The 7,669-nt window shown below is 39.8% G+C and overlaps 1 non-coding gene across 1 annotated transcript; it reads right to left on the reverse strand.

The window, feature by feature from the left end:
- Positions 1 to 5,956: 5,956 nt before the first annotated feature.
- On the reverse strand, positions 5,957 to 6,033 carry LOC136762350 (small nucleolar RNA SNORD66). The gene has a single exon (XR_010820552.1). It is a non-coding gene; the product is annotated as a small nucleolar RNA SNORD66 (small nucleolar RNA).
- Between the last annotated feature and the right edge of the window lie 1,636 nt (positions 6,034 to 7,669).

Genomic DNA, 7,669 nt, shown 5'->3' on the forward strand with positions numbered 1-7,669 from the left:
ACTTCCTCAAACCTTCCTCAACATCGCTCAGACCCACTAAATTGCTCTGTATCCTAACAGCTGTTCTTTCTCCTTTTCCGAATTTCTTACAAGAAAATTCAAGTTATATTTATTGACATGTATTATTACTATTTATACACACATTTCACTCCATTATTTTAACTAAAATATTTACTTAACAAAATATCTTTTAGAAAATAAGCCCTTTAATTGATTTCAATAATGATTCCCAGGTACCTCAGGAAAACAAAGTTTCAAAAAATGTGTCCAGTCAATGATTTCCCCAACGAAGAGTTTGCGTGGGCACTAAGACTGTCCGCCTGCGCGGCTCATATGTCCTTATTGTGTCAACTTCCTCCTATTGAAGTTCAATCTACACCGGTACATGTTCAGAAGAACTGTTCCCAAAGCCAGATTGAACTGATCAATAGTTCATTTCTTACCTACACATTGTATTTAGGGATCTTACATCTGGGGATTTGAAAAACTCTTCATTGTGGAACTCACAGCTACCAAACGACCCTTTAATTACCTGGAGTATCTGGTTATCTATGTATTCATATCTTCACCATATTTTACTGTTTCCTCAGATTCCCATTTCAAAAATTAGCATTTTATTTTTTATTTCTGGTTTGTAAAACTCATTCTAATAGTATTTTATTTTATTTTCTCCTTTAAATGGTTCAATGTTAATTTAGCTCACTTATTCAATGCTTGTCATTTTATATTTGTATAGTATCCTTCAAATTCTTACCCTTTGACTACTTCACTCATCTTAAATCCAAGGTCTAATTTTAACATTTATTTCAGGTATTTTATGCTAGGCCCCAAACATTTTCTGAAAATAAGACTATAATATATCACTATTCTGTTCACATTCTCCTGCCTGGATTTTACATCAGGCTGTCAGGGCTGCACCAGAGTGCTGCTCCTGTGGATTTCAGCCTTTCATTTCCCTTTAATTTGACTTTATAGAATTTGTCCATAATATGATTTTTAACAAACAAATCCTTGTCCTTCTGGGTCTTAGACGACACCATTACTATTTGTTTACTTTATTATTATTATTATTAATCTATTTATTTAGTGTATATTTTGTATTACTTTAACATTATTCTCATAATAGAATATATAATTTATTTCTAATTTCTGATGCCTTATGCACTCTATATACAGTTAAATGTTTAGATCCTCATTAATCTGTTGTTAAAACATCAATAACTGCGTAATTGTAAATATGATTCTGAAATTATTGGTTACTTCCGTTCTCAGTCTTATTCTGGACTATGAACGATATTAAAAATACAATGCATACAAAACAGGCATTTACCTTACATAACCTTCTGACTATATATATACATAAACACACAAAGCACATACATATTTAAATCCAAAGATAATTCAGATATTAGATTAGTGGCGTGTTTTGTTGACCCTGCAGTGTCTCAAACAGCCCTCATCATTTATTTATTTACTATGTTATTATTATTTAAAATAAGATGTAAATGAATCTCTTTCAATTATTTCACTACTTCGGTGTTTTATTGATCCATTATGATCAATTTCTTCTATAAATTGTTATTATTCAGACAAAGAATTATATAGAAACTTTTTTATCTTGTTTTTACCTGGGAGTCCCGTCAGGATCCCACTCCGTCTTTACCATTTTAAGTTTAACTTTTTTTAACTTGTAGGAATTCACATACAGACACATATTGAAATGCCATTATGCCAATCCTATCTTTGCCAACGACGGGGCTATATCGTTGGACTTTATTGTACCTCAGGTTCCGTCTGGCTTTGACTGCCACTAACTGCCTTAGTGTACAAGGATTTCCTTGCATAACATAGTGTTTAGTAGGCGTTGCAATGCCGCTCAGTACCCTTGGCATCTCTTCCCGCAGATCTGTCTAACCTGGAGTTCTCCTCACTGAGAAGCTCCGCTGCACAGTCAATAACACAAAACATACATAACAAACAAACTGTACAGTCACACATTTGCCATTTATCATCTTTGCATCTCCTTCATAGGTTCAATTTTAAATTACACTCTGAGAGCCTCGAAAAATCCTGAGACCAAATCTAAATATATATTAATATATATTTATAAATATATTAAAATCCTCACCCATTTTGGTACCGGGAGTGGAGGCAAGTTCAGATCCTTGTTCGTGATGCCAAGTGAAGAACCCAGGATGCATAGATGATACATTTATTTATTTAACATGCCAGGCCTGGAAGGGGCCCAGCATGGAAGCACTCTACCTCAGCAGAGACTTATTGAACAGCACAAGTGGTCAGCCTTATATACATTGCAGGACATGTGGGTCTGTGGCCGGGGTCTGTCACTGGGGGTTTGCCAGAGTGTTATCTTGAGGTCAGATTTCTGACCCTTGTAATGTTCATGGTAGTCTTCCTTGGAACAGGTGTGGGATTCAAAGAACAGATGTCTTCCTTTGATATACTAAGAAAGGTCCGATCCCACGGATCTTATTTAACAACTGTCAATCGTTCATTAACAAAAACAGTTCCTGCCTATCTGGAGAAAAGATTAAGTCCACAGACTTTTAACAAACAACTGTGGGCCCTCTCTCTCTGCAGTTTGATCTTTTCTATTATTGACAGGAATGTCTAGAGGGTATGCCCTGAACAACTTGCAAAATGGTTGTTGCTACCATAATACATTTACTTTGCTTGGTCTGCATATTATTATTAATATAAAACATAATACAGTTTATATAAAACATTAATAACGGCTCTTCAACCTTCAGCTTCACCTCTGACCTTTCCTTTCAGGTCAAAGGTGATTTTTTGATTTTTGGCTTACAGCTTTCAAAAGTCATCACAGTCATCATACATGTCATAAAGTGCCAAATATGTTCTTCTGAATAAATGCTTGAACTTTGACCCTTCCTTTAGGCTGATGATTGCTACAGAACTCAGATAGTAACTCATATGAGGTCTGTTCACAAATGTCCTCCACTGTGACCGTTGACCTCTACTTAAGATCAAAGTGAGAACTAACTCATAACTCCTTTCATAGTGCACTTAGGCTCATACTTACAATGGAACACATATAGGAACCCATGTATGTACCTGAAAATGCCCTTTCTGATGACCTTTGACCTTCCTGTCAGCTCAAATTCAAAGTCCTCTCATAAATCCTTCCAGAAAAAAGCTATAAAGCTGCTTTGAAGCTACAATTATTTAAAAGGCATTTAACATGCTGAACTGCTTACATTCATTAGATACTATTTCAATTGGTCTTAAAACATCCTTTTTCAAATTTGTAGCAGTTCCTGTCCCCCTGTACATCTATTGAGCTTCTGCTCACAATTTCTTACCGGTGGCTTCACAAACACAGTTTAGTACTTGTCTCTGACTATCAGATTTTATATGAGGTAGAGAACTCCGAGACTAGTGCTAACCGAGGTCGGTGAAACTGAGTTTACATCTCTGGCCAGTGATCATCACACTATTTCTACAAGTCCTGTAGTCTGAACTACATATGTAGCCTGCTTGTATCTGAAACGTTGTTGTACTTGAAATAACTCCACATTATAACACATATTTCACTCCCCACGTACTTCTTTGTACCGAGATTATTTTAAACAGGATTGTTCCGCCAACGGCTAGTGCTGTGAAGACAGTCCTCCCTCCACACTCTGATCTACAGTGCACCACCATTCAATATAGTATAGATATAGATATCCATACTGTCTGCCAGGCTGTACTGATCGTTCTCTCTCTCTCTCTCTCTCTCTCTCTCTCTCTCTCTCTATATATATATATATATATATATATATATATATATATATATATATATATATGACACCACATACACACAGATGAAAAGAGTCTTAGTTTCAAGTGAAGAACATTTTCATTTTATTTTGTAGATTAGACAGAGAAATTTAATGATTGTATGTTGATGCTTCCATCTTCGCCAGAGAAGGACTGGTGCTTCTATTTCTAGTGCTTTCACAAAAGGCCCTCTCTTCCTGGCCTGCTCTGCTCTGGCCCGACCAACACGTGACAGGACACTTTCGCTGGAGTTCGCTTCACGTCGGTTGTCCGTCTTGATCATGAGCTGCTGCTGCACCTTGATCTGCTCATGGTGCGCCTCCAGCTCTGCATCCTTGTGGACCTGGTCAATTGTCTTAGGACCCTGGTCACCCCTCCTGGGCACCCAGTTATCCTGAGGAAGGGGAGAAAGAGTCAGTGACCATGGTAGAGAGAGAGAACAAGAGGCAGACAGGGATTGGGGGGCTGGGAAGCTGAAAGCAAGGAAGGTTTCTATTCTCCCAACACTCATGACTTACTCTTCTCAGGTCCAAGACGTCCTGCAGCATGAAGCGGATTCGAGAGGAGGTCTTCCTCTTTTTGACGACCTGCTCCATCAGGCTGAAGTACCGGTCCATGCGGGACTGGTGAAAAGGTCAGACAGAACGATTAGAAAACAATGCAGGTACAGAAGTAACTTTTAAGGCTGCACAAAGTGGCTGAATTAAAAAAAATTCTACATACTACAAAAATACTTTAAAAACACACAAATACAGCAAAGGTGGCTACAATTTAAGACTAAGAAACACTTATTCAGACCCCTGGTCTAGAGGCCCCATCACGTTGCTGGATGTTTAGCCAGGGCTCAGTCTGGCACGGCGGCCAGACCCGCCTTACCTTGGCTGTCTCCAAGTCCAGGTCTTTGCCGATAGTGGAGAGGAGTTGGCACAGGCACTCCAGGGACTCTTCGTTGTTCTTCAACAGTTTGAAGATGCAGGCATGCATCATGGCCTCTGTCACCATCTTCACCTTGAACAGCTCCCCAACAAACTTTATGTGGCCTAGCGAGCGCCGCTGGGCCTTGCGCTTGGCCTCCTGCAGCTTGTCACGTAGACGCTGCCGCTCCTCGCCCTGCGCACACAGACAGCACTCAATTAAATACTATCATAACGGAGGCATGATTTTTCAAGCATTCCAAGAACTGGAAATCAGTTTTGCATTTTTCAGACTAGCATATGAACCCTGATTATATTTTAAAAAAAGTAATTCAACATTTTTTACCACCAAAGATGCATCCAGCATCTTCTGTTTCTTCTTCTCAAACTCCTTCAGGCAACGGTTCAGAAGCAGAGTGCGGAAAGGCACCATCACTCCCGGCTTGTCAGCGGTCGGGACTTTGAACTACAGAAAACGGAGCAGGAACAACATAAACCCTAAGCAAGATGGAAACTTGCTAAGCATGGTCTGTGTGCTAGGCTGGATTCCAGCTTTAATAGGTTTCGGAGTGAAAACTCTTGATATTCGCATCACAAGACAGGCATCTGCTAGTCCATTCAAAACTGAACTCCCACAAATTACAATTCCAGAGCTAAACGAATCTGATCCATGTATTATTATTATTATTATTATTATTATTATTATTATTATTATTATTATTATTATTATTATTATTATTATTTATTTCCTAGCGACGTCCTTGTCCAATATAAGAGCAATACAAAGTGCAATAATACAGAGCAGTTCAAGGCATAATACATTTTACAAGTTCAAATTTACACAAATAGCATCTTCACAATCCTCTACCATTCCCTCCCTCCCTCTTTCACTTCACTCTCCCCGTCACCCTCCTTCTCTCACCCTCAGAAGGCACTGGCACATATTGGCATATGAGGTGGAGAAGTTGGGTTCAGAGACGGCCTTCTCGAAGATGAGCTCCATGACACCCTGGAGTCGCTGCTCCGTGTCAATGGTCAGCTCGTTCACTTGACGCATCCACGGCTGGAAAATCTGTGGGGTCAGCTTGTTCAGAATACCACTCACCCTGCGGAACAGCTCCTGTTGAAGGGGAAAGGGGGGAGGAGGGAAGGAGGGAAAAAGAGTTAGTTCTGCAAACCTTGGCCAAGTCCGTGTTTTTATTTATTCTGGAGAGGTGGGTGCATGTGAGAGTACTCAGCCCCTCAGTTCCTCTTCTCCATCAGTAGAGGTCAGTGGCCCAGACACCATGGCATTACAAATAGATCATCACTGGGGCTCTAAGTTTACCCACAATCCCCTTTACTAGACTAGCAAATTATTATTCCCACCCCCCCAAATATGAACCGTGTCCTCTGCTCCTACATACCTGGGTCTTAATGACCTCGGGGTCATCACCCACTGTGGGAGCCTGCTTAATTGTAGGCTTCCAGGCCTTCTCGGCCTTGTTGAGCTGAATCTCATCCGTGAATGACACGTTGATGATTCGCGGCTCCTTCCTCTTGCCCTGCCGGGAGCACCGGGGACCCTCTGCTGAATGCAAATGCAAAAAGTAAGAAAACAACGTATTGCAAACAGCTGGGGGCTCTACAAGGTCACTTCAGTTCATACAAATGATCAATACATAATAACTCTGTGAATGAACAACTGAGTTTGTGTTTAATTTCAGCTTCACATAAAATACAGACACAAAAATGACGTGTATTATTTTACTTATTTAGAATAACATTGATGATATGGCCAGGTTGTGGTTTAATTAATAAAATAAGGGGGGAAACTAAGATCCGAGGAGTTCAAACATATGTTTGATGTGTCTAACAGTGTGTTTTTTATTTATTTAATTTTGTTTCCATTTTGATTATTTACTCAATTTATATGCCTATGAAATAATCTGGCTTCAATCACAGATGACCCGGGGACCCAGGGTTTATAAATTATAAACTCCAAAAACCCTGGCCTGGAATTTTCTCCCGGTTTTGGAAACCCTACTGGGGAGTTTGTTCCAGATTGTGACAACTCTCTGTGTGAAGAAGTGTCTCCTGTTTTCCGTCTTGAATGCTTTGAAGCCCAATTTGTGTCTCTGCTGATCTGGAAAAGCTCCTCTGGTTTGATGTGGTCGATGCCTTTCATGATTTTGAAGACTTGAATCAAGTCCCCACATAGTCTCCTCTGTTCTATGGTGAAAAGGTTCAGGTCCCTCAGTCTCTCAGTAGAACATTCCCTTCAGACCTGGAATAAGTCTGGTTGCTCTCCTCTGAACTGTCTCTAGAGCAGCGATATCTTTCTTGAAGTGTGGAGCCCAGAACTGTCTACAGTATCCAGATGAGCTCTAACTAGTGCATCGTACAGTCTGAACATTACTGCCCTTGATTTAAAAGCAATGGCCCTAACACTGATCCCTGTGGATCTCCACTAACAACCTCACTCCAGACAGAAGGAACTCCTCTAATCGACACCTTCAACCAGTTCATAATCCACTACTTACATTACCCTGAATGCCTACAGCTTCCAATTTGAGGATCAGTCTTTGGTGTGGAACCTTATCAGAAGCTTTTTGAAAATGTACGTATATCATATCATATGTTTTCACATGATCTACAGCTGCAGTTGCATGTTCAAAAAACTCTAATACATTAGTAAGACATGATCTTCCTCGTCTAAACCCATGTTGACTATCTCCAAGAATATGGTTTTCATTAAAATGCTCCTCTATTTCTGTCTAATTATTTTTTCCAACATTTTACAAGTAATGCAGGTGAGACTGATTGGTCTGTAATTTCCTGGCTCAGTTTTGTCCCCTTTCTTGTGGATTGGTATGCCATTTGCTGTCTTCCAGTCAGTTGGCACATCCCCTGTTCTAAGTGTCTTTTGGAATATTTGAGTTAGCGGCCTGTAAATAATTTCCCACATTTCT

This window comes from Amia ocellicauda, chromosome 10, assembly GCF_036373705.1.
Source record: "Amia ocellicauda isolate fAmiCal2 chromosome 10, fAmiCal2.hap1, whole genome shotgun sequence".
NCBI classification, from domain to species: domain Eukaryota; kingdom Metazoa; phylum Chordata; class Actinopteri; order Amiiformes; family Amiidae; genus Amia; species Amia ocellicauda.